The following is a 13455-nucleotide window of genomic DNA, read 5'->3' as shown; positions in this document are numbered from 1 at the left end:
ATGTTTTGCAAAAACACACACACATGAAAAATCCTGAAATGGCTCAAAGTGACTAAATCGACCGTGTATGCTATGCTGGAACGTTTATTGGGAAGGATCGGAGGACGCTTTGTAGTGGAACTTACGATAGGAGATGAGGTTGAAGGTATTAAGAACAATAAAAGCAACCCCGGAACTGCGACGTCATCAATAAAGCACAACTCCAATCGAAGCACCGTCCGGCGAATCCGTATGCGAGTAGGTTGATGTCATTTACGTGCCTGCTAGCAACCAAACAGGATGTTGAAGCAAAATTTGGTGACCAAAAGTCGCGCTCAAAAGTTTTTTTTTATAAATTCGTTTATTTTTACAGGCTCAGTTACATAAGTTTAAAGGAGCCGAAATCTTAAATATATTTTTAAAACTATATATATGAACAATTTTCTTACATCTATGGTTAGTAATGTGGGAAACCGATTACTCGCGGTGGACTCGAGATTAGAAGGGTGACATATTTTTCTTGCGCTCAAAAGTTGTACAGCAAGATTTTTAATGAAGATTGATTTTAAGATGAAGTATGAAGATAGTCTGCTGGTGGATGACGTGAAAATGGATTTTGAACAGATACCAGGCTCTAAAAAGAAACATAAATTTGTGGTCATTCTGGAACGTTTTGAATGTCTGGAATCTATGGAAGCACTTGAATTTTTGGGATTTCTGGAATCGCATGAACCACTGGAAGCTCTGGGATCTCTGGAATCTCCGCAATCCCTGCAATCTCTGCAATCTCTGAAATATCTGGAAAATCTGGAATCTCTGGAATCTCTTGAATCTTTGGAATCTCTGGAATCTCTAGAATATTCGGAATCTCTAGAATCTCTTAAATTTCTAGAATCTCTTAAATCTCTAGAATCTCTTGAATCTCAGGAATCTCTGGAGTCTTTTGAATTTCTGGAATCCTGAAATTTTTGTAATCTATGGAATCTCTGGAACTTTCGAAATCTACGGAATCTCTGGAATCTCAATCAAAATTTCTGGAATCCTGGAATTTTTGTAATCTATGGTGTAATTCTATGGCCCTTTACTACAACCTTGAAGGCAATCAGCTGCTGTCTGGTGCATACAATGACCTATAAGCAACAATAATATTCGCCCAGACAGCAACATCAAACAAAGCAGCAAACAAAGCACTATAAGGAGTGTAAAAGAGGCAAAGACTGAGACACCAGACATCTCGCTTCCGCTGCAGTAATTCAGGACAGACGCAAAGCAGAGGAGAAAATTCACCACAGCCGAAGCCGAATCGGGGGATGAAATATTGTGCTTGGGTGGAAGAGCAACAACATCAGCAGTGGATGGGAAAATTGCAACGGCACTATTCGCGTTGTGTCCAAGTGTATTTTGGACAATAAGTGTTACGCGTGGGTTGTTCGCCTGATCAGCATGGTCAGTATGGTATGTGATGTTGGCACCTGTTAGTCGGCTATCGAAGAGGCCAGGTAGCCAACATATGGAATCTCTGAAGTCTCTAGAATCTCTAAAATCTCTGGAATCTCTGGAGTCTTTTGAATTTTTGGAATCCTGGAATTTTTGTAATCTATGGAATCTCTGGAACTTTCGAAATCTATGGAATCCCTGGAATCTCAAACCTCTAGAATCTCTTGAATCTCAAGAATCTCTGGAGTCTTTTAAATTTCTGGAATCTTGGAATTTTTGTAATCTATGGAATCTCTGAAATCTCTGGAATCTCTAAAATCTCTTGAAACTCTGGAACCTCTGGAATCACTGTATTCATTGAAATCTCTGCAATCTCTCAAATCTGTTGAACTGCTAGACTCTCTGGAATCTCGGGGATCTTTGGAATTTATGGAATCTCTCAAATCTCTAGAATCTCTAGAATCTCTGGAATCGCTCGAATTTCTGGAATCTTTGAAATCTTTGGAATCTCTGGAATCACTTGAATTTCTGGAATCTCTCAAATCTCTGGAATCTCTGGAATCTCTGGAATCACTCTGTCCATTGAAATCTCTGCAATCTCTCAAATCTCTTGAACTGTTGGACTATCTGGAATCTTGGGAATCTTTGGAATCTTAGGAATGTATGGAATTTCTCAAATCTCTGGAATCTCTAGAATCTCTTGATTCTGATATCTCTGGAATCTCTCGAATTTCTGGAATATTTGGAATCTATAAATTCTCAGGAATCTCTCAAATCTCTGGAATTACTGTATTAATTGAAATCTCTAGATTTTTTTAAATCTCTGGAATCTTTGGAATCTCTGAAATCTCGGGATCCCTGGAATCTCTGGAATCTCTAGAATATTCGGAATCTCTGGAATCTCTTAAATCTCTGAAATCTACTGAATCTCAAAAATGTCTAGATTCTCTTGAATTGCTGGAATCCTGGAGTTTTTGGAATCTGTGGAATCTCGGGAATCTTTGAAATCTATGGAATCTCTCAAATCTCTGGAATTTCTAGAATCTATTGAATCTGGTACTTATGGAGAATTTCTAGAATCTTTAGAATCTTGGGAATCTAGGAATTCTCTGGAATCTCTTAAATCTCTGGAATTACTGGATTTATTGAAATCTCTAGATCTCTAGAGCAGAGTGTCGAAAGCTTCTAAGAAGGAGGATTGAAATAGCCGCTATCCATGGCTATTACGTAAAGAAAGAAATGAATAACCCGATTGTTATTAAAGAAGTTCTTTCGGTTATCTTCACTTCTACTCCCACCGTCGTTATCAAATTTCTATAAAGAGTATGCGTGATAAATAATGGAACATATCTCCGGAACGATTTTCAACAGTTGACTCTGCGCCATCGCTATTGGATTTCTGTGGAATCTTTTGAATCTCTGGAATCTTTGGAATCACTGGAATCATTGGAATTTCTTAAATCTCTGGAATCATCTAGAATCTCGGTATCGATGGAATATCCTAAATCTCTGGAATCTTTCGAATCTCAGAAATTTCTCGAATTTCTGGAACCTCTGGAAGCTCTTGACTTTGTTGAATCTCTGGAATCATTGGAATCTTTGAATCGAATCTATGGAAACTCCGCCTCCAAATGACGATTTGTTATAGTAGCATGTCCAAAAATGAATCTATTGAGAACCAGAGCAGAGGGTTCAAAGCCTCTAAGAACGAGGGTTTTAATAGCTGCTATCCATGGCTATTGCGTAAAGAAAGAAATGAATAACCCCAGTGCAATTGGAGTTCTATAATGCGTACTTGTGATTCATAACGGAACATATCGCCAGGACGATTGTTTCTAGACGAGTTCACTAGATTTCTTTCTCAGGCTCCCAAAAGATAACTCTCCGCGGTCGCGATTGAGGTTCGATACAGAGTATGTGCGATGAATAACGGAATAAATCGCCGGTCCGATTGTTTTTAAAGGAGTTCTTTCGGTTATCTTCTCTTTTTTTCCAAAAATAACTTCCACCGTCGTTATCAGATTTCTATAGAAGGTAGGCGTGATGAATAACGGAACATATCTCCGAAGCGATTTTCCACAGTTGACTCTGCGCCATCGCTATTGGATTTAGATAGAAAGTTTTTCGGATTTTCGATTCGGCGAGTTCGCGTTTACAAAATCACATCCCTTATTTCAGGGAATCTCTCAAGTCTCTGGAATCACTGGATTCACTGAAATCTCTGAAATCTCTGCAATCTCAGGAATCTCTAGAGTTTCTGGATTTTATATAGATTCTCTAGGTTTTTTGAAATCTGTGGATTCGCTGAAACTTCTTAAATCTCTGGAATGCCTGGAGTTTCTGGAATCCTAGAGTCACTGAAATCTTTGGAATCTCGAAAATCTCAAAATCATCTCACTGTATTGTTTGTCACCTTTCAATTATCAACAGTGGAAAACAATGTCAAACATCGAACATGAAAAAAAATCGACTGAAACATTTAACGTAACGTGACGTAACCATGTTTGACGAACAGATCGAAAAAAAATTAGGCATTCAATAACTGAATATTGGCTTAGTATGTTTCATCAGTACAAATTGATTAAATTTTCTCTGTCAAAAAGTGTTAAATATTCATCTTTGGTCAAACAGTGTATTAGTACCCTAGTGCCTGTTGTAACCAAATCCTTCAGGGAACATGTACGATATTCCGCTCCACCTTCGGCGTGGTTTATTTTTACTTTTTTATTTTTACTAACATTTAGATAGTGTTATTTCACAATCGATTCAATTATTTTCAACTTTTACAGCGAAAAAAGAGCATTTACGACGGGTTTCTCGTCGAACTCATGGCTATTGCGGCACTTTTGCAAGCCACAAGGGCTTATGCTAACCATCCAGAGCCAGATAACGATTCCGACAGATCGCCTGAGATCGCAATTCTGGTAGATGGTATAAACAACTTGAAACGATCGCACCATCGAGCCTTTCCAGCACACCACCTGCAGCGCTACGATGTTGAAATTGCAGGCTCTCTATATTTCCGAATGAATTCGGGTACTCGCAAAGAAGTTGTGCGACTTGCATGTTCCGAGTTTCCAATCTCTAGTCCGTGTTCTTTGCGTGGGTCTAGTACGATTGTCCTGTCTCGAATTTCTTTGTGAATTCTCCTGTACGTACCCCAGTCGACACCGCGAGGAGGTAGCGATAGAGGTTACCGGACAAGATGCTAAGGAATGTGCCTGCAAGTACCCGAACTATCGATGGTACGCTTAGTCCAGTCGATTACAAACCAAAGAATGTCTAGAATGTGATGTTGTGAATTTGTTCAATATTCTCTTCTCAACTCAGTGTTGCCATACCATACCGATTGGTGATCATAAACATGTGAAAAGTTGTGAATTGGTTGCTATTCTCAAACGTTTGCTCAGTTGTGAAATCCAAATACAAAATTTACCGTCTACCTGGCTAACCTAAACAGTAGTTGTTTTTGCGTAGATGTTCTAATTTTCAAAAACATGAACCTGCAGGTGCAACATTGGCGTGCAATAGTAACAAAATCTTTTACTTACCCTATCTCTGAAAAATGTCTCAAAACTCGAATAGTTTCCTGTTCTAATTCGAAAACTTTCACGTGACTATTTTATGATTTTCGACAATGCAATTATTTTTCCTCAACAAGTCAACAAGACGCGAAAAATGTTGAAATCTAAATATTTCGTATGGCTCAAGCACAACACTAACTTTTTCTAACTGTGCCCACAATAATTAGAAGTTCCAGCAGCACGATAGCGAAATGAAGCCATATGCTGCGAATGTCGTGTGCACCCGGTCCGGAGTCCGCAGGGAAGGTGTGTTTCGTATGTTTCCACCGCGCCGCGATGAAACTTTTCCCCCCACCATAAATATGCACGGCCTGTTTCGGAAGGATGCATACCCAACACACGGAACGGAACAACACCTAAACAAATCCTTCAGCTTTTGTCTAATTGTGACACCGTCATCGGGGTCGGTCGGGAAAAGTGAGAAAGAGAGAGCGAGAGAGCACTTAGGCGCGGAGCAAATTTGGACCACGACAATAGGAAAGAGCTCGGACGGTAAACAGATGAGCAGATAAATTAGTAAATAGCGAAGCCATGTAAGCTCCGGGGAGGTGAGTGTTCGAGGCGAGAAGGACATCACTTCCGGATGCTGTTGCTGCTGCGGTCAGCGCGTTGGTGAGTGTAGAACGATGTGACTCGGACAATAATGAACGACAAACAACGGCAACTGAATTAAAAGTTTTGCTTGTTTGCTGCTCCTGCTCGCAGCGTCGAGGGACATTATGTCGTTTTCCCGACCACCACTGACAATGAAATTTTAAAACCCTGAATTTTCCATTTCCACCCCTCGGGCAAACCACCTCTTTGTTTGGTATCACATTCCGCGGATAATTAGAATAAATCTGAATCCAACAAAATCGTGGCGCCACTCCTTTATGAGGGAACAAAAAACGAAATTCAAATGTCATGCAAATTCTGGAACTCGCGGAGAGCTACATTTCAGCTACGCTGCAACAATACACAGCAATCAATTATGCATCTGGAAAACTTTGTCGTTATGATTTCCGCCAAACACATTCTATCGCCGCGAGAGTTTTCCCCACAGTTTATTCTCCACTTTGTCGGATGGTGTTCAATTATTTACACAACTTGCCACAATAGTGTGTGGTAACCTAACTCACGACGCAACTAATGAAACTGAATTGGAACAAGCACAGCTAGGTCCCAACAAGCCCAGTTTCGAAATATGTCACCGACTGACAGCAAACAACGTTCACACCTAGAACTGTTCGGCGGTAGTTTGAACGATAGTTTAATCGACAATAGGTACATGTGCCCTGTAAATTATCATTGACTAAGCTTCGATCAAAGGTAGATAGGTGGGTGAATGTTGAGAACAGAATTTCACACATTCACATTAATTAGTGGTCAATTGAAGTGGAATGCTTTTGTCAAACGACTACCGGCTGGCACATATCGAATCCTTGGGGAAAAACGATTTTCTGCGATAGCCGTTTATCAACATCCGCTTAAAAGCAAGCGAGGTTTCATCATACTATAAGCTCGATTTTGTATTCAGTTTAAAATTATCTCGAAATCCACCACTGCACTGGAACCATAGGACACACTTTCCTGGTAGAGAAATGTTAGAATTCAACCACTGGCCACACGTTCTCGAGGCGACGACATCCTTTACGCTGAAGTCACAAAGAGCGGACAGAAGTAATCCCGCAATTATTTGTCGTTCCCTAATGATGTCCAGATTTATTTTGTAAGCATCGAGAATTAACAAATTCTAAACAAAATAAACAAAATGAAAAAAACTATGGTTGGGTTATACCTATTATATAACCGCAAGCTTGACGTAGGACTGCCATTGGATTAGTAATCATTTGTGTTTTTTCAATTAGCAACAATCGCACCTCGGAGGTTCCTCATTGGGCACGGATATCGCCGCTGCGCAGAGCTATCTATTGTGTGTATTGATTGAATTATTGATTAAACTAGTGAACGAATGAAACAATTTACGAATTCAATTGCAAACAAAACCCAATTGAGGTCAATTCATGCATTATGGTAGTGGTTATCGCAACAAGTAGTTATCAACATTTTGCCTAATCATCAAACGGTATGTCACATAATGTGAGCTCAACTAACGACATGAAGGGATATCTACCAATGCAGTCTTGAATAAACGAGCCAAAGCGTTGCATTTGTATCCGCTGTTGTAGACCGTGTTAGCAAAACAACTTCTGGAGTGTTAAAATGCATGGGGGTATAAAAGTACTGCCGACTTGCATGTATCTGCAATGCCCCAACTTCTTGGTTTCGGAATGTATGTTGGGAAAACGATTTGCAGAAACGCAAACGAGTATGAAAGTACCCGCAGCTAACATCTATTTTGCAATGACAATTTCCCCAGGCTCCGTGGTTTTGAAGTCTGTTTTAAGGAAACTCATTCCGTTCGGCAAAAATGCATGGGAATACAAAAGTACCCGCTGCTTGCATCTATTTTGCAATGCCGATTTACCCTGGCTCCATGGTTTTGAAATCTGTTTTAGGGAAACATTTCAATTTGCAAAAACGCAAATGAGTACAAAAGTACCCGCTGCTTGTATCTATTTTGCAATGCCGATTTCCCCAGGCTCCATGGTTTTGAAGTCTGTGTTAGGGAAACATTCCGATTTGTAAAAATTCAAGCGAGTACAAAAGTACCCGCTGCTTGCATCTATTTGGCAATGACAATTTCCCCAGGCTCGGTGGTTTTGAATTCTGTGTTAGGGAAACTCATTTCATTCGGCAGAAATGCATGAGAATACAAAAGTACCCGCTGCTTGCATCTATTTTGCAATGACAATTTCCCCAAGCTCCATGTGTTAAGGAAACATCCCAATTTGCAAAAACGCAAATGGGTACGAAAGTACTCGCAGCTTGTATCTATTTTGCAATGCCGATTTCCACAGGCTCCATGGTTTTGATGTCTGTGTTGAAAAACATCCATTCCTTCCAGCGCTCCTACCTCAATAGTCGCGCAATCATAACTGAGTGGATTTTCGAGCGGCACTCGCTTATATACCAAATAGTGTGAATTCAGTAGCCTGTTTGGAGCAATTTTAAGACTATTGAAACAAATTTTTGAATCAAAAGGTGACAAGCATATAACGCGTAGACATTTTATCTTTCGGATGAAGTGTTTATCATACCATTTCGTTCAGTTGTTTAGGAGGTATCAACGCTCATAATCTCGTTGCTCCGGCGTAACGCTTTCATTTTCGAAACTTTGAACTTACACCCCTGTATAGAAATTAAAGACGTAGTCCTACGTCAAAAATAAAAGAAAGTGTATTAATAATTCTATTACAAACAGAACACCGAAATCCATTACAAACAACATAAAAATCAGTGTAAAAATTTTTAGTTTAAGAATTGTTCTATGCCACAAAGCTAAACAGTGTGATTGATTAATTTCTTTTTTTTTTTGAGTGCGTGCGATTAATTGAAATATTTATACACTCTGTCCAACGTGTATAAAACCAGGTGATGATGGTATTACTGCTTTGTGTCATTGTAAACAAACAATGCTTCAATTTATATTGACTGCATGACTTTCATATGTGTGTGTGTCCAAGCGCTGAGCGTAAACGAATGTATTGAAATTTTTCAAGTTTCATGTTTATAAGACCAGTTACATTTTCCGTTGTTTTCGTTGTTTTGATCAATAATTCAGAACTATGTTGAGCAATGTGGATTAATTATGCAGATTTCTTTCAAGAAACATAGCCATGAATAGTACAATAGTGATGAATAAGAAATTAGGAATTTCTAAAATTAAATATTGAGCCCTATTATGTTATTCTAGTTGAATATAATTTGGCTCGTTAGCTCTATTTTACACAGTCGGATGAAAGCCGTCGAATTAATGTTTCGAGCTGTTTGGTTTGCTTGTTGCATTCCTGATGTTTTGCTTTGGGAAACATTTCTGCAACAAAATCAAAATGTGCAATTCGCAACACATAACGTTCGAGAAAGAACTTGATTCGATAAGACTCTAGTGATTTACAAAATACGAAAATTGCTCGGAAAGTAGTTTAGGATACTGGATATCACGGCACGGATATTCGGCTCTTTATTTGCAAATACGAAACTGGGATAAACTGCATGTGTGCATGAAGCATATAAAGGTTTACATTTTAGGGAGTGATAATTTTCTGTTAAGGATTTTCTAATACAATTATGAAATATTTGTAGATATATTGAAATAATTTTAATACTAGTCGAGTAAGAGTAAGTACTACGAATCAAAATAAGCAAAGAACATCCATTAATTATTTTCATTCAAGCCTAAAAAACTTTCAACTGTGATGATAATTTGAGGGAGGGTACACTTACTTCACCACAAATCAAAATCAACGAAGCAAAAGAAGCGAAACTGAATTAATCCTTACACGCGAAGATCCTAACACCTTTTGGGACTGTTTCAACGAAGTGGCAAACGAAAAAGGATAGTCAGTTTCCATAAAAAAAAACTACGAAACGAACGTTATGCGAAAACATTTCGAATCGATCGCAATCACGTTCCTTACGTTTGGTGGTCATCAAACACTAAGCAGTACCCTTAATTGGCAAGATTTGCTAGCTTTTAGCTTTCAGCTCCTTGCAGTAGTGTTTACGGTGAAAGATTTTCTCTGAAATTAGGCTGGTGTACGAAGCAAAACATTCATAAATGACAATTTTCTTTAAAAAATCAACGATATTCATTGATGAGACTTTACAGGGGAAAAAATTGCTTATCAATTATTCAGCAACCGATAATTATTTTTATTTCATAGAATAATTTATCATTGAATATTTATTACTCGAGCTACGTCTAACCGGAAGATATAGGGGGTGAAATGGAAATCTAGGCACTGAACAAGTAGGGAAAAATGCAAGATTTGGAACGATTATAACTCGAGCATTTCTCAATAGATCGCAAAGGTTTTTGCATCAATTGATAGGAAATATATCTACGCATCTATCATAACGAATAACATTTCATTTTTCATGAGATAAATAATTGAATAATTGTGAAATATCAAGCATTGTCAAAATGCCCTATGTGCCCATTTTTGATTGGTCCATTTTGTGCTCCTCAAATCGTACCGACCAAAACGAGCAACCAGAGCAGCAGCGAAATAGAATGAAGCACGATTGGAAAGGAAGAAGAAAAAAATGAACGAAACATTGGTCGCAGTCTCACACATGCGTAATTCTCGAGCCAGCCAGTCAGCTTAAAAATCCCCGCTCCGCTGCCGTAACGATCATTCTCATTCAAACCGTACACCACATCGGTTCGCATCACAACACATCAACAAACCAACCCAAGCAGCCATGTCTGGACATGGTAAAGGAGGAAAAGTGAAGGGAAAGGCAAAATCCCGCTCGAACCGTGTTGATCTGGAGTTCCCCGCAAGGGTAGCTAGGCCGAGCGCGTTAGTACCAGTGCAGCAGTCCACCTAGCCGCCGTTATATAGTTTCGGCCGCTGAAGTGATCGAGTTAGCTGGCAAAGCTACTCGCGACGATAAGAAAACCCGCATTCGGAACAGAACACATTCGGTTCGGTGGACATCAAGACAACAGGCAGTTGCAGCGAGTGGCGAGTGGCAAACGCAATCGCAAAACGGCATCAGGTAGCAGAAGAAAAAAGTTTGTTCTTTTTACAATCTGCTTTGGTGGCAAATCCAGAACAAGGCGGCATCGAGGGCGTTCGAAATGGTTTTTTTTTTTTCAAAACCACGAGAACTAAGTTTTCTAAATTGGAACCATTCCATAAAACAAGGCGCTTTTCAGGGCCATTAAAACTTCCAAAAAAGAGTTTAGGAAATACAGTTCAATGCTTTTTAAAATAATATCCAAAATAATAATAAAACACAAATTGATTTTTTCATAATTTGTTTGCCAGGATATGATGAGTATGTGAATTTGGCAGTTGTTCTGAGCTTATTGATTTTCACCAATTTTTAAATTGCTTCTAGATTGAAAGTACAGTAATTTACACTTATCTCGACATTTAGCTAATTGAACGGACCTGTAATGCGACATATTTAGTTGGACATTTTTGTAAACATGGAGTTCGGGGTCCAAATTATGACCCCACATTGAAAGTCGACACTGTACCACTGTCATCGCAAATGTTCAATTACAGGTTAAAATTACCTCCAATCCGATACTGAGTGGTGGTAATGCGACGTGCCATTGAATGTAATTTACTGTAAAATATGTCACAAGCTGGATGGGAAGAAATTTTCCAACTGTGAAAGCTGTGGCGAGTGGCAAATGCAATCGCTAAACATAAAGGTTTAGCCCAACAAGATGGGGATATCGAGTGATAACAAAACAAAAAACTCTTTAGATTGAAGATAATTTTGTGATCCTGAAAAGGACCCTTTTTAGCCTGCATGTGAATCCAACGAGCGAACAAATCGTAATGAATGTATTTTTTTGTCATCACTCCCTTTTAACGCTCATTCGTTCGTCTCGTTGGACTCGCCCCTCTGGCTGAGTCTGCCGATTTGTCTCTATCCTGTGAGTGTGTACCGCTAGAGTATAAAACACGCGGACCCCAAAAAAATATCTTATTTTCTTTCAAACCGTAAACCCGTGTGGTTGTACGGCATCGGCATCGTGGACGTAACAAAGGAGGACAAGTTAAGGGAAAGGCAAAGTCTCACTCGAACCGTACAGGTCTCCAGTTCCCTGTTGGTCGCATTCACTGTTTGCTCCGCAAGGGTAACTAGGCCGAACGGATTGGTGCCGGAGCACCAGTATACCTAACAGCGATTATAGAGTTTCGGCCGTCGGAGTGCTCGAGTTGGCTTGCAAAGCTGCTCACGACAATCAGAAAACCCGCATCAAGAACAGAGCAGCTTCGGTTCGGCGCTCATCAAGGCAACAATTAGTTTCAGTGAGTGGCAAAGTGTTTCTCCGGCACGTCGCATTAAACGTAATTTACTGAACAACATGTCATAAGCTGGATGGGAAGAAATTTTCCAACTGTGAAAGCTGTGGCGAGTGGCAAACGCAATAGCTAAACAGGAAGGTTTAACCGAACAGGATGGGAATATCGAGTGATAACAAAAACACAACACCAAAGGTTCTTTTCAGAACCATCAACATATTCATAAAAAGTAAACAGTAAACTAATCCATTTTCCAGGTAGATAGGTAGGTATTCACGTAGGAGAAGAAAATAAAACAATATATTTAAAATATATATTTAACAAAAGCTGTACCCTTTGTATAGTCCTACGTCACTCCGGTTATGTCCCCGACATTACCCACCCGTCTTTTTTTTTTTTTGTTGAGGAGGCTGAATTAAATAACTATTGAAACTGAATGAAGACGAAGAAAAAATATTTTCTGGAGTCTTTTCATTTAATGATATATTTTTTTACTTCAAATAAATACAGTAGAACCCCGATTATTAGCGCAATAGTCGGGCTAGCTACATTCATTTTTAATGACTTTTCAATGCAGTCGATGTTGGTAGACCGCAGCCTAACATTTGAACAATTAGTCGCCCGTAATGCCCAAAGAGTCCACGAATTTGAGATTCGTGCATGCCTAGGTCTCTCTGGATATTTCGGACGTTTTGTTAAAAAAAAAATTATGATGGCCATCGCCGAGTTCCTAAGCCGCAATCTAAAAATTTATCTATTGAATTCGATGAAGAAGCCATAAAATCATTTCAAACTTTGAAGGACGTTCTTTTTTCCGAAAATAAGACAGCTTCCCGACTTTCCGACTTCGAAAAACGCTTCATTCTCTCAATTGAGGCATCCATAAAGCGTTAGGTGCAGTACTTTCTCAACAATTCCCCGAAGGGGAAAGACCAATTACTTTCATATCTCGTACTTTATTAAAATCGGAACAAAATTCTGCAATTAATGATAAGCAACATTTAGCAGTAGGACGTTGGGCGCTGAGTACCCTGTACAATTTCATTTTTGGCCCCAAAATAAAAATTTGCGTGGATCACTTACCACTAACTTTCACCCTATCTCCTAAAAATAACAACGCAAAGATAAAACATTGGAAGGCCTTTATCGAGGAACACGATCATGAAATTCTATACAAACCTGTCAAATCCAACATTGTAGCTGATGTGCTTTCCCGTATTCAAATCAATTCCCTTACTCCTACCCAACATTCGCTGATGTCGATTCATCCTACATTGCAAGTACAGAAGCTCCAATCATTTTTTTAGGAATTAGTTAATTTTCAAAATTGGTAATAGTCCCTCATATGAATTAATTGATTCATTTAAAAATAAAAAAAACCACACATTCACAGAACATCAATTTTCAAACGAAACGAAAAAACTACAACAGTTTTTAATCCCTGGCACTCTAAGTGGAATATTAACAGATGAACCAGTTATGGCTATCATACAAGAAATTTATAAATCCATATATATATATATATATATATATATATATATATATATATATATATATATATATATATATATATATATATA

Source organism: Toxorhynchites rutilus, chromosome 2, assembly GCF_029784135.1.
Source record: "Toxorhynchites rutilus septentrionalis strain SRP chromosome 2, ASM2978413v1, whole genome shotgun sequence".
NCBI classification, from domain to species: domain Eukaryota; kingdom Metazoa; phylum Arthropoda; class Insecta; order Diptera; family Culicidae; genus Toxorhynchites; species Toxorhynchites rutilus.
The sequence above is the reverse complement of the archived record's forward strand: the minus strand, read 5'-3'. Positions refer to the sequence as shown.